This window comes from Myotis brandtii, unplaced genomic scaffold (genome assembly GCF_000412655.1).
Source record: "Myotis brandtii unplaced genomic scaffold, ASM41265v1 scaffold850, whole genome shotgun sequence".
In the NCBI taxonomy this organism is placed as follows: Eukaryota; Metazoa; Chordata; class Mammalia; order Chiroptera; family Vespertilionidae; genus Myotis; species Myotis brandtii.
In genome coordinates, this window is record NW_005371455.1 from 2,084,436 (window position 1) to 2,096,915 (window position 12,480).

The 12,480-nt window shown below is 40.0% G+C and overlaps 1 protein-coding gene across 2 annotated transcripts in view; it reads right to left on the reverse strand.

Annotated features, from left to right (window-relative positions):
- The window catches only part of CTNNA2 (catenin (cadherin-associated protein), alpha 2), a 1,155,525-nt gene extending 1,143,051 nt beyond the window's left edge, over nt 1-12,474 (reverse strand). For both annotated transcript variants that reach the window (XM_005884743.2, XM_005884742.2), the window contains exon 1: nt 12,347-12,474. The gene's annotated coding sequence lies outside the window, so the exon portion shown is untranslated. The remainder of the gene's footprint in view (nt 1-12,346) is intronic.
- Between the last annotated feature and the right edge of the window lie 6 nt (nt 12,475-12,480).

The following is a 12,480-nucleotide window of genomic DNA, read 5'->3' on the forward strand; positions in this document are numbered from 1 at the left end:
TACTGGTGATGTGCCCACAACCAAGGCACATGCCCCTGACCATAATCGAACCCAGAACCTTTCAGTCCCTAGGCCAACGCTCTATCCACTGAACCAAACCAGTCAGGGTTCCATTGATTTTTAAAGAGAGTGGAAGAGAGAGGGAAAGACAAAGAGAAACATCAGGGCCCAGGTCAGGGAGGAGCCTGCAACTGAGGTACTTGCCCTTGACCAGAATCAAACCCGGGACCCTTGAGTTCGCAGGCCAATGCTCTATCCATTGAGAAAAACCAGCTAGGGCTGGTCAAATATTTAATTAACTCACCCCTAATGACTTGGCAGGGCCAGACCAAATAATTTCTTGGAACTTATACAGCCTGCAGGCCAGACATTCCAAACCCCTGAATTAGAAAGTTGTTACTTCTCTTCTCAAATTATCTTTAATTAAATATAATACCAGTTAAAATATCAAGGGTGTTATTAATGAAATTTGATAACCTAGTTTTCATATCCTTCTAAAGAGAAGGTATAAAAACAGACAGAAAAGTTTGGAAAAAGAAAATCCATCACTTACTGGCTATCACAACATACTGTTAAACTATTGTAGTTATGATAGCATATTATTACTTCAGGGACAACAGTCTTTAAATCCAGAGAATATAATAAGTAAATTATACTAAAATAAATAATCCACTGGAAAAACCTCGGTAAACATACGAACACACTTATCACAGCAGAAGCAAAACATTAGGCCATTAGGCAAAAAAGAAAAGATACTCAACCTCTCTAGAAATCAGAGAAACAAATTCATATGACAATGAGATACCATTCGTACCTATTCATTGGTAAACTTCTCCAACTTTAAAATTATGCCATACTGGTAAAAGGGTAAGGACATTTATATTTCCTGATCTGCTGGTGGGATGTAAATTAGCACTACCATTTTAAAGAGCAATTGGGCATCAACTATTAAAATCTAAAATGTGCATACCTCATGACTCCAAACTTACAATTACCAGTCTACCCTTTTAAAAGCACACACTAGTACATGTGGACAAGAAACCTGTTTAAGGATGTTTTCCACGGCATAGTTTGAAATAGCAAATTGGCAGGAACTAAATATCTATGAAAACAAGGATTAAATAAATCATAGTACAACCACACTATAAAATAATAGGTAGCGGTTAAAAAATAATGGTGTGGCCCGGCCAGCGTAGCTCAATGGTTGAGCATCGGCCTATGAACCAGGAGGTCAGGGTTTGATTCCCGGTCAGGGCACATGCCCGAGTTGTGGGCTCCATCCCCAATGTAGGTGTGCAGGAGGCAGATGATCAATGATTCTCTCTCATCATTGATGTCTGCCTGTCTCTCTCTCTCTCTCTCTCTCTCTCTCTCTCTCTCTCTCTCTCTCCCCCTCTCTAAAATCAATAAAAAGTTACATTTTAAAAAATGGTGTATATATTTATTACCAGCTAAGCTCTATGTGAAGTGAAAATGAGGGATAGAACACCATGCTACCATTTAAGTAAATATAAAAATGTATATCTTGCTACACCTGCACCTTTGAGGCACCTTCCTTAGTCTCCCAAAGTCAATCTGTCCAGGACACAGCCCATATCTGAAGGCAGAGAGCACAAGCATTTTACCTCTGTAGGTAGCCAAAAACTGGAAACTTAAACTCCAATCAATGTAATGTTACACAGATATTGATGTGAAAGAAGACTTTTCATTTTCCTAGGAAATGCTCAATATGTTTAATTAAAAATTAGAACACGATACATAATACCTATGATCTCAGCTTTGCTTTGAAAAGTCTTCTACATGATAAACTCAGATACTGTATACTCATAACGTGGAGGGGGGGGGGGACAAAAACAACCAGAAATTCACCAAATGTTCACTGGAGAGTTAGACTTCAGTAATTTTTATTCTCACATTTATTTTCTTTGTTATTTTCTAGATGCTCTACAATGGTCATGTATTGGTGAAAGTGTAAAAACACAAAACATGTTCCTTTTGAAACAATGTCCCCTCTGTGACTGCATTCTTGAGATACCTCTATACAGATAGTGTCCAAATATTTCCTGCCTCCCAGTCTCTCCCTTTTACTCCCGTCCCACTCCTCAGCGGCCTCCTGAGCAGTTATCAGAGTCCCAGCCTCAGTTCTGGATGTGACTTCTCCTCTCCCCCTGCAGTGCTCATTAATCTCATCTTCCTGCTGACTCAGCCTGTCCCAGTTCCCAGACCAAGGCAGGGCTGAATAAGGTACTAATACAAGGTCACCCCTTCCTTCATCTCTCTCCCATCCATACTAGAGCAAAGCTTCTGGTTCTGTGTCCACCTGGACTTGAGACCCATGCCACTGTGGAGTCGGTACCACACTGCACTACACACTGTCATGTTCTAGCTGTCATGTTCTCTCTGGGATTAAACTGTTCAGGTACTTTTCACCTCTACTAGACTGTTACATCATGAGGTCAAGTGCTACTATATCTTATTCATACACAGATCCAGGGCTATATCCCACAAAGCAGTGGTTTCAACAACTTGTAAGAAAGTTTACTTGAGCCCTAGCTGATTTGGCTAGTGGATAGAGCGTTGGCCTGTGAACCGAAGGGTCTCAGGTTCAATTCTGGTCAAGGGCACATGCCTGGGTTGCGGGCTCAGTCCAATGTGCAGGAGGCAGCCAATCCATGATTCCCTCTCATCACTGATGTTTCTATCTCTCTCTTCCTCTTCCCTCCTCTCTGAAATCAATAAAAAATATATTTTAAAAAAAGAGAAAGTTTACTTGATGTATGACTGCTCCATTTGTTTAACCAGAAATAGGACTTGTTCAAAGATAGAATGAGTTTGGAGGCTTAATCCATTAGCTAGCACTTATAAGGAACTAATGCAGGCCGAGGTTTATAACAGAATTATTAGGGAAAAAGCACACACACACACACACAAGAATCTAAAGTGGTTGAGAACACCTTTAAAAAAAGAGAGAATAATTACTGTTTTAGTTCTGCTTTAAAAGCAAAACATGAAAATCTTCTTGCCCGAGGTCCTGATTTCACAGATGGGCAAACCGCAATCAAGTTGGCCTGCCGGGATTTCAGGCTACTGCCAGCGTGGACTTTTGCCTCCTGTCCCAGCTCCATGGGCCCCATGGGCCTGGCTCTGCTCGCCACTATTTGTCTGCTTGCCAACTCTGAACTATTCCCTTAGATCTAGACTCGCTCCCCTGAATTAGGGTCTAAATGTCTTCATTCCTCTTTTCCTACAAACCTAGCTTTCTACTTCAACCTCTTTCCCAAAGACTGAGAACATCATGGCAGGTCTCTAAATCAAATTATCACAAACACTGCTATTTGCTTACCCAACATTCCTTTCCCTTTTCATTTTTCTGAACAGAACTGCCATTCCGCTCATCTAGCCATTAGTCTAAGCCCATCATGCATGGTGATTCCTTCCCCTTGCTGTTGACTGGATGGGGATGGCCATGTGATCCAGTGCTGGCCAGTGAGATCAAAAGGGACCACTGGTTGAAGATGAGGTCAGGACCCAGAAGGGCAGAGTCCAGAGACCGGCAGAGAGGAGAATCTAAGCCTAGGTCTGATGCCTGGAGTGACCTGCCTCTGGATTTCTTATGTTTACAAATATTTTTGAATGTATTTCCTTTCTTCTGCTGCCAGGTTACACATGGCAAATAGCACCTCTCTAAAAAAAACTTATCAGTGGATTTGTTTTCCATTTTAAAAGAACAACTTTAAAAGAGGAATCTGGTGGATATTTGGATTGGTTTTAGTTTGAAACTATTATGAGCAAAGCTGATATTCATTTTCATGTAAAAACAGTCTTTGTGCATATGTTTTAATTTCACCTGGGAGCAGAATCTCCAGGTTGTGTGCTAAGAGTATTTTTAGCATTCAGGGAAACTACCAACGTGTTTCCTAAAGTGTTACATTCCCACCAGCAAACTCTCAGTGCATCATCTGGTTACTTCACACTCTCCAAAACTTGATATTGTTGGTCTTTTTCAATTTAGCCATTCTAGTGTTTGTAGAGTGGTAGTATACTGTGGTTTTTAAATTTCATTATTTGGGTGAATAAGAGAGTTAAGTGGCTTTCTATATGCTCATTGCTCATTTGTATGCCTTCTTTTGTGAAATAGCTCTTCGGATATTTTGTTCATTTTTAGTTGGATTGTTTGTATTCTTATTGAGGTGCAAGAGTTCTATATACAACTAGAATAATTAGTCTTCTTTCAGAAATATAGAGATACATACATTTAGCAAATCGTGTGTCTTTTGAAGAGTGGACTTTTTTGATATAAAGTTTAGTTTCTATTTTTTTTATAATTTTATGATTAGTGCTTTTGCATCCTAAGACTTCTTTGCTTCAACCAAATCACAGACTTCTTCCTATATTTTCTTCTCGAAGTTTATATATTCAAAATCATTTACAAATCTCAAAACATATGCTCAACAAAAGAGACAAAAATGAGTGCATATTTTTATGATTCAACTATATCCATTCCTAGAACAAGAAAACCTAATCTATAAAGATGAAAATCAAATAAAGCAGAGGCAATGGAAATTTATCTTAGTTGCAGTGGTGGTTACACAGGTATATTTGTCAACACACAACTGTAAATGGATGTACTTTATTAATATATATAAAACATATCTCAGCAAATTTAATTATAATTTTTTTTAATCCTCACCCGAGGATATTTTTCCATTGATTTTTAGAGAGAGGGAAAGACAGGGAGAAATATCAATGTTAGAGAAACACATTGATTCGTTGCCTCCTACATAAGCCCTGACCAGGGCCCAGAGCCAAGGAGGAGCCTGCAACCTTGGTATGTGCCCTTGACCAGAATCAAACCCAGGACCCTTCAGTTCACAAGCCGACACTCCATCCACTGAGCCAAACTGGGTAGGGCTCAAAGTTTTTAATGGGAATTTGGAGCTGGATTGATAGAAAGACTGGTGACCACACAGTCCCACAGGATAGGATCCGGTGGAGAAGCAAGACAAAAATATTAACCTTAGAGTATACTAGTATACAACTTCTTAAATAAATGTTATTCTAATTACATAAATATCATTTAGTGTTTCTCAAAGACAGTGACATTACACAAACAATCCAACTGTACTTTGGGCTGGTCCCTAAATGAAGGTAACTGACTGTACCTGCAATCCAGGAAAGATCATAAAAAGGAGAGAGAGGGAAAAGATGGGGAGGTAAGAAAATTAAATATTTCTTAGTTCTCCTTTGTCCAAAGACACTGTGAAGCTAACTTTGCAATTTTCTTTCAAAAGGGAAAGCCCATGGCACTGAAGATGAAGGTTTTCTCATGTAGCAAGTGGTTTATGTTTCAAAAGAAAAAAATCAAACAGCACACATGCCTTGAAATTTTAAAGAATAATCACATGCGGAAATTTAGAATTTTATAGCTAGAAACATTCCATATATCATCTAATCCAAGTCACTTAAACATTTAATAAATAAGCTTTGGACAGCTTGAGGCTTATCTAGTCATACAACTAATTAGCTGAAAACCTGGAGGAAAAACACAGGTGTCCTGAGGTCTGATTCAGTGCTTTTATAAAATTACTAGAGGCCCGCTGCATGAAACTCATGCATGGATAGGGTCCCTAGGCCTGGCCGGCGATCAGGGTTGATCAGGGCCTTCCGGCTGCCAGCCAGGGACTTCCTTCATTCCTGCTCAGGGCCTTCCTTCATTCCGTGCCGCCCCCTAGAGGTCAGCACACGTCATAGCGAGCGATCGAACTCCCGGTCTCCTGGTCGAACTCCTGAGGGGACACTTTGCATATTAGCCTTTTATATATATAGATAATATAGCCCAATGCTCTTGACAGAGCAAGGATTTTTAAAAATCCTGTTGAATGAATTCAGGTTAGGTTAATGTGTTTAAAAAATACATAGAACATATAACTGAAGAGAGGGATAAATGTAAATGCTGACATTTTTTTCCAAGGAGTTCTATATAGACCTCCTTATGCCATTTCTGCATAGTTGAAAGGGGAAATGGGGCATATTTTGTCAAATAACACCAGCAGGTAACAATACCTGAAGAAAAAAATGAAGAGTAGTCATAAATTCTCAAGAATTGTGAGCTGCCCTCTCCTAGAACTAGCTGAGGACAATTCGTTCTTCCAGAGATATTTAAGGTACATTCCTACCTTCTTTCTGAAAGATGAATTAATGATATTTAACAACTGCTTTGGGCCCTATGAATTTCCGATACACTTGGATGACTGGATTCTCACCAAAACCTTGTCTAAACACAATTAAAATCAGATGAGAACATCAGATTCTTTGGTCATTTATGGCGTCCTTGTCAGTTCTAGTAGGCTGTGGGAGAACTGACATGTCTCTATTAAGAGTTAATAGCTTTGTTGAGCATCTACCTATGAACCGGGAGGCCGTGGTTCGATTCCCTGTCAGGGCACATGACCAGTTGCGGGCTAGATTCTCAGTAGGGGATGTGCAGGAGAAAGCTGATCAATGATTCTCTCTCATCATTGATGTTTCTATCGCTCTCTCCCGCTCCCTTCCTCTCTGAAATCAATAAAAATATATATTTTTTTAAAAAGAGTTCATACCTTTAGTTGTAAAACACCAAGGCACTATAAAAAAAAATATTTTGATTTACTGCCAATATGGAATGAACAACATAAACCTAATTTACATAAAATGAATATATCAAAAGTGTCCTATTAATGTTTCTATAGCCCGTGTGATCTTATAAAATTAAATTATTTCTACCCCAACACAATGGCATGTCAGTCATTTAATGTAGGAACACTGAAGCAAGTTAGGATGTTAGCTGATCTGGATCTCTAGCCCAATCGGGCTGTTTCCACAAGTGTTGTATTATTTGGCTCTCCCAAAAAGATAGGTAAACAAAATAGTAAGACACTGAAAGCTAGCAAGATACTGAAAAACCAATACCTGGTTTTACATAATGCTTCACAACCATGATCTAGTTTGAAAGACTGCTAACTGAAAAAAATACACATATGTATATACATATATGTGTCTATATAAACAACTGCAACATGGACTGTATCTGCATGGGAGCAAAAATATAGGAAACCCCTAATTAATCAGGCAGTTATAAATTTTTAGCTCAATAGATGAAACAAAAGTGAATTCATTTTATTTCATCCTTACTCCACCTCTCTGCTTGGACAACACCTTAACCTGAGTTCACAATTCTTATTTCACTCCTGTTAATGCACATGGGACTCACAGCTGAAAAGTAACAGCCTCGGAGTTGTATATACAGGCAGCCTTTAAACAAAGAGGCACAAAAGTCCGGTAAATTAAGCTTTATAAACTCAGACGATTTCTTTGTGTCTTTTATAATGTGTTACAAGTAATAATTTCAAAGAGTTATAGAATGCATATTTGTGGTCGGGTTAGAATTCACCTCCACAGTAAAATTCACATTTGAAAAAAATAAAAATGTCCAAAAGTCAATTTTTTCAAAAATTACTGATGCTTTAATATGGAACTGACTAGAGGTAATATACTTGAAGATGTTTTATTTAGATCTGCTGAATCTTTAAAACATCAGAATATTGAGAAAAACCTTAAAATATAAAATAAAAATGCTACGGTCTGTGGTCTGTTAAACTCAATTTCTTATCTTATTAGAACTACAAAATAATAAATATAAGAAAAGCATTAACCATGTTGGAGAAAGCAATGAAATTGTGTCTATCTATTGAAAATGGATTAAACATGAACACTATAAAAACTGACCTTTGTTACCTACAGGTAAAATGTTCTAAAAATCTCTTTTTACATATATAAAATAACTTAATTATATCACTTATAATGTTGGATATTAATTATATCACTATAATGTTGGATAAATTATTCATGGATATATATTTCAAAAAAGTTAATGAACACTGACCAAACACAAAGGTTTACCAACAGTCTTAGCTAGTGAGCAATTGCCACCCCACACTGAGAAGATATTTAACTTGCTCAAACACAATGCCAGATAGATCCTCTATCCTTAGCCCACTTTCACCCCCAGTAAAACATTTGAAAGATCAGAACCCATTTGGAATTATTAATAATCTTGAACAGCCCCACCCCCAAGAAAAGGACTTGTGGTAATTAAGCAAAGTCAATAATAAAGTGAAAATAAAGTTCCAGAAAATACAATTACTTTAACAAACACTGGCTTCATACATACCAACATAAAATAATCCTGGTTATTATTCTCCAAGAAAAAGAGTCCAGAAATACTTTGCAAAATAGGAGAGAGCTGTGATAACTATATTATCATAATATTAAATAATTGTTGTTTAGAAAGGTCAGGTTTTCTTTAAGTTTAAAGAAAAGGATAAAAACGATACCCTGGGCCCACCTTGTGACACAGACCTTGGGTTCCTCAGTGTCTTGGGATGGAGCTTCGGGTGAGGCAAAGAACTTACACAAACTCCCCTGGGTAGCTGAACACTCTATGATAAAATAGACTTCACACACAAGAAGTTGTTTTATCCCAATCGCTACTGTAATCACTCTGACTGTATATATCTAATACCTTTTAATATACTCATCAGTATGTCAAAAATTCCAGGAACAGCCTTCCCAAACACACCAGGCTTCCTCCCGCTCTGCTTTTCCAGCTGTGGGACCCACCATGCATGACATTCTTCGCAGGAGTCTATGTCCAAGCTCAAGTGCTACTCCTGACTGGAATCTTTCCCTGGCTCCAGAAACATCTGTCCTCTTTGGAACACCTCTAACACGTGGTCTTCATTTCTTTCCAGTACATCATCATCTATTGCAGTGATGGCGAACCTTTTGAGCTCGGCGTGTCAGCATTTTGAAAAACCCTAACTTAACTCTGGTGCCGTGTCACATATAGAAATTTTTTGATATTTGCAACCATAGTAAAACAAAGACTTATATTTTTGATATTTATTTTATATATTTAAATGCCATTTAACAAAGAAAAATCAACCAAAAAAATGAGTTCGCGTGTCACCTCTGACAAGCGTGTCATAGGTTCGCCATCACTGCCTTAGACAGTGGTTCTCAACCTTCTGGCCCTTTAAATACAGTTTCTCATGTTGTGACTCAACCATAAAATTATTTTCGTTGCTACTTCATAACTGTAATGTTGCTACTGTTATGAATCGTAATGTAAATATCTGATATGCAGGATGGTCTTAGGCGACCCCTGTGAAAGGGTCGTTCAACCGCCAAAGGGGTCGCGACCCACAGGTTGAGAACCGCTGATCACTCAAATCTAAAGCTCTCTCCAAAGATCTCCTTCTTTGCTACTGTGAAATATGACCTCATGCAAATGCCTGTTCTCAACTAGAGTGTAAGCTAAGGTCTAAGAGTGTCTTTTACTTCTTTTGAAAACCTCATACCACTAAGCACAGGGTTAGGAAGGTTTTAAGCGTTCTGAGGGAAGCACAGAGAATGTTCCAGAATATTTCCTATGGGGTGCACAAAATGTTCTGTTGGGCTTTATCTGGACAATACATTCTTAAAGGTCCGGTAAACTAAAGGCAAAAGTCTGTAGAAATGAAATTCTTCAGAAGTTGGTCCTTATCTGTAAAATGGATTATAGTCAGAGTAGCAGGCTGTTTCTACTAGTATAAGACATTAGCTGATCGTCTATTTCATGTTTTATTAATTTTACTTAAGTCTCTCTCAAAATCTTGCTGTAAACAAGTGTTCGTTTCTTTTCTTTAATAACCTTGTAAATTTTGTTTTCTGTGAGTGAATGAATATTTACAAAGGAAACAAATTAAAGGTACCTTTCTTTCCTTAGTAAGCACAGTATTTAAAAACTGAGCACATACTCACATCACTCTTTATAGCAAACTGCAATAAAAATGAGCAGTGTGGCCCTAGCTGGTTTGACTCAGTGGATAGAGTTTCAGCCTTCGGAATGAAGGGTTCCGGGTTCGTTTCCAGTCAAGGGCACATGCCTGGGTTGCGTGCTCAATCCCCAGTAGGAGGCATGCAGGAGGCAGCCAATCAGTGATTCTCATCATTGATGTTTCAATCTCTCTCTTCCTCTCCCTTCCTCTCTGAAATCAATAAAAATATTTTTTTAATGAGCAGGGCTGCTTCCTTCCCACACTACATATATGAAGCCCCACAGAGAGAGAGAGCAGTAGAGTTACTGGGAGGTAAAAGTCATCTGAAAGTACATTAGGATGGTACTAACTTATGTATTCATAAATAATCACCACCAAAGTTTTTACTAGCTTCATGGCATTCCAGGAAAAGGAACATCAACAACACCAACCCCATCTACAACTGTGTTCATTATTAAATAAGGTAGCCATTCCAGTGCACACAGGGCTGATTGCAATTCTGTATCAGAATGTTGGTAACACTCATAATTCAACTACACTTCAGCCACATCGCTGCAGAGTCAGCCAAGCCATTAGTGGAATTGCATTCCTACCAAGGAGAGTTGGGGCCGGGGGTGGGTCCATCATTCCTAATATCGCACACTTCCTAAAAACTGTTTCAGATGATTAACTATATCAGCTCTCATCCAATCAGCACTCCATCACTTTGAAAGGTAATTCTCCTCATCTCAAATCCTACTTCACAGTCTCAGAAAATGCAAAAGTGCATATTGTACTACTGGCATATAATAATTTCGATGAAAAGAAAAAAAATCAATAATTTGCTCCACAGAATAGTTTTTTTTACTGGCAGCTTCACTGAATCCGCCATTAATTTCAGTCCCTCCCCACATACTCATTAGACATAAAACACAGCTGTTCTACAGATATTAATATTTTCTGCTTTTGTTTGTTTTTTTTAAAGGAGACTATAGATAGGGCAAAATACAGGCTTCTAAAGACTCCATTTTTTGATTTGTACTTATACTGTTTGTTGGACCTTTCTGAAATGATGAGTACACTGAACATTCTGAGGCATGGCTGTCTCGCCACACATAAATAAACTTTGCAGCAGTAATGCTTGCAAAAAGGGAAACTGACAACTTACTATTAACCTATATAACAGAAGGGGTTGGAGTGTAAGCTAAAGAAAGCAAAGTAAAACATGTGAGTTGGTGAAAACAATGGGTGCCAAAGCAACTGAAATTTTAAATTGTTAATAATGATCCCAGAGCTCATTCAACTTTTCCATAAACTACAAAGGGAATCACACTGTATGCTTCTCTTCAAGCATCTTCCCAAGTCCTGTCAGGCGGATGCGATGCGAGGAGGGTAAGGTCATCGGCTACAGGCTCTCATGCACCTAATGCTATCAAAGTGGTATATTGATAAGCCTGTGGACCATAACCTCATTACTCCAGAAACTGCCTGTCCATTGTCCTCTTTTAGAAGTTAACCCACAATGAACAAAGTGCGTCTCTTCCACCCTTCCACTCCCCATCTCCCCAAAGCAAGCCACTTCAGTGCTTTGCGTGCTGATGAAAACATTGCATAAATAATAATGTGGTGCACACGCCTTAAAGTTTAGAGAGTTTGCGCCTTTGAAGTAGGCAGAGACAGGACTAAGGACACAGGGGTTCAATCCCAAGCCAAATGTTAGGCGGGTGGTTTGAAAACATCCATCCAAATAGGCCCAGGGGAAAAGGACACAAGCCGCGTCCACTGCTGCCACCCTTCTCTCCCCTTCCCTCTTTCTTGTTCTCTTCTTTCCTGGTGGCTTCTCACAGAGACCATCAAAGCAGGGAAGCCTGGATTTCCCATGAGTGAGACACACACTGAGAACATGTAATTCCCAGGAGGAAAACAGAAACGGCGAGAGAGGGGTGTGGGGGGCTGCTGGCAACATGTCGAAGTGACAACCCTCCCCGCCCCCACTCTACTACAGCACAAATCCATAGATTCTTCCTGGAGCCTCTTGCCCTTTCAGTTCTTAGGACTCTTTCCAACTTGACCCTTTAATCCAAATAACGTCGGGACCTGCCAGGCATCCGCCGTGGAAGAGTATGTCTCTCAGTATATGTGCCCAGTTTTCTGGGAGCCCCTGAATCCGGACAGTTTAGCAGGCAAAGGATCTCCCCTCCGGAAGGGGTGAAGAAAGAGATGGAGACAGGAGGAAAAGGATGCAGAGCTGAGCTCTAGGGCGAGCGGCTGGAAGGAAGACTGGGAAGAAAGAAAGGGTGGGAAGGAAGTGAGGCCGGCAGAGAGGAAGAAAGGGATGAAAGGAAGGCTGGAAGGGAGAAAGGAGGGGAGAGGAGAGAGGGATGTTGGGAAGGATGCGGGCGGGAGGGTTGGAGAGCTGGGAGGGAGGGGAGGATGGAGAGGATGGGAGGGAGGGAGGTTGGGAGGGAGGGAGGCAGGCAAGGATGGAGGATGCTCTGCTCGGGACTCACCTCTGTGGGTCGGTGGGAGTTTCTCGCCTCCTCCTCTCTCTCGCCGGCGCCCAGCAGCTGGAGGGGTGATCACAGAAGCGCTGGAGAGGCGGCGGCGAGCGCAAGGGCAGCAGCTGCAGCAGCCGCCTCTGGCC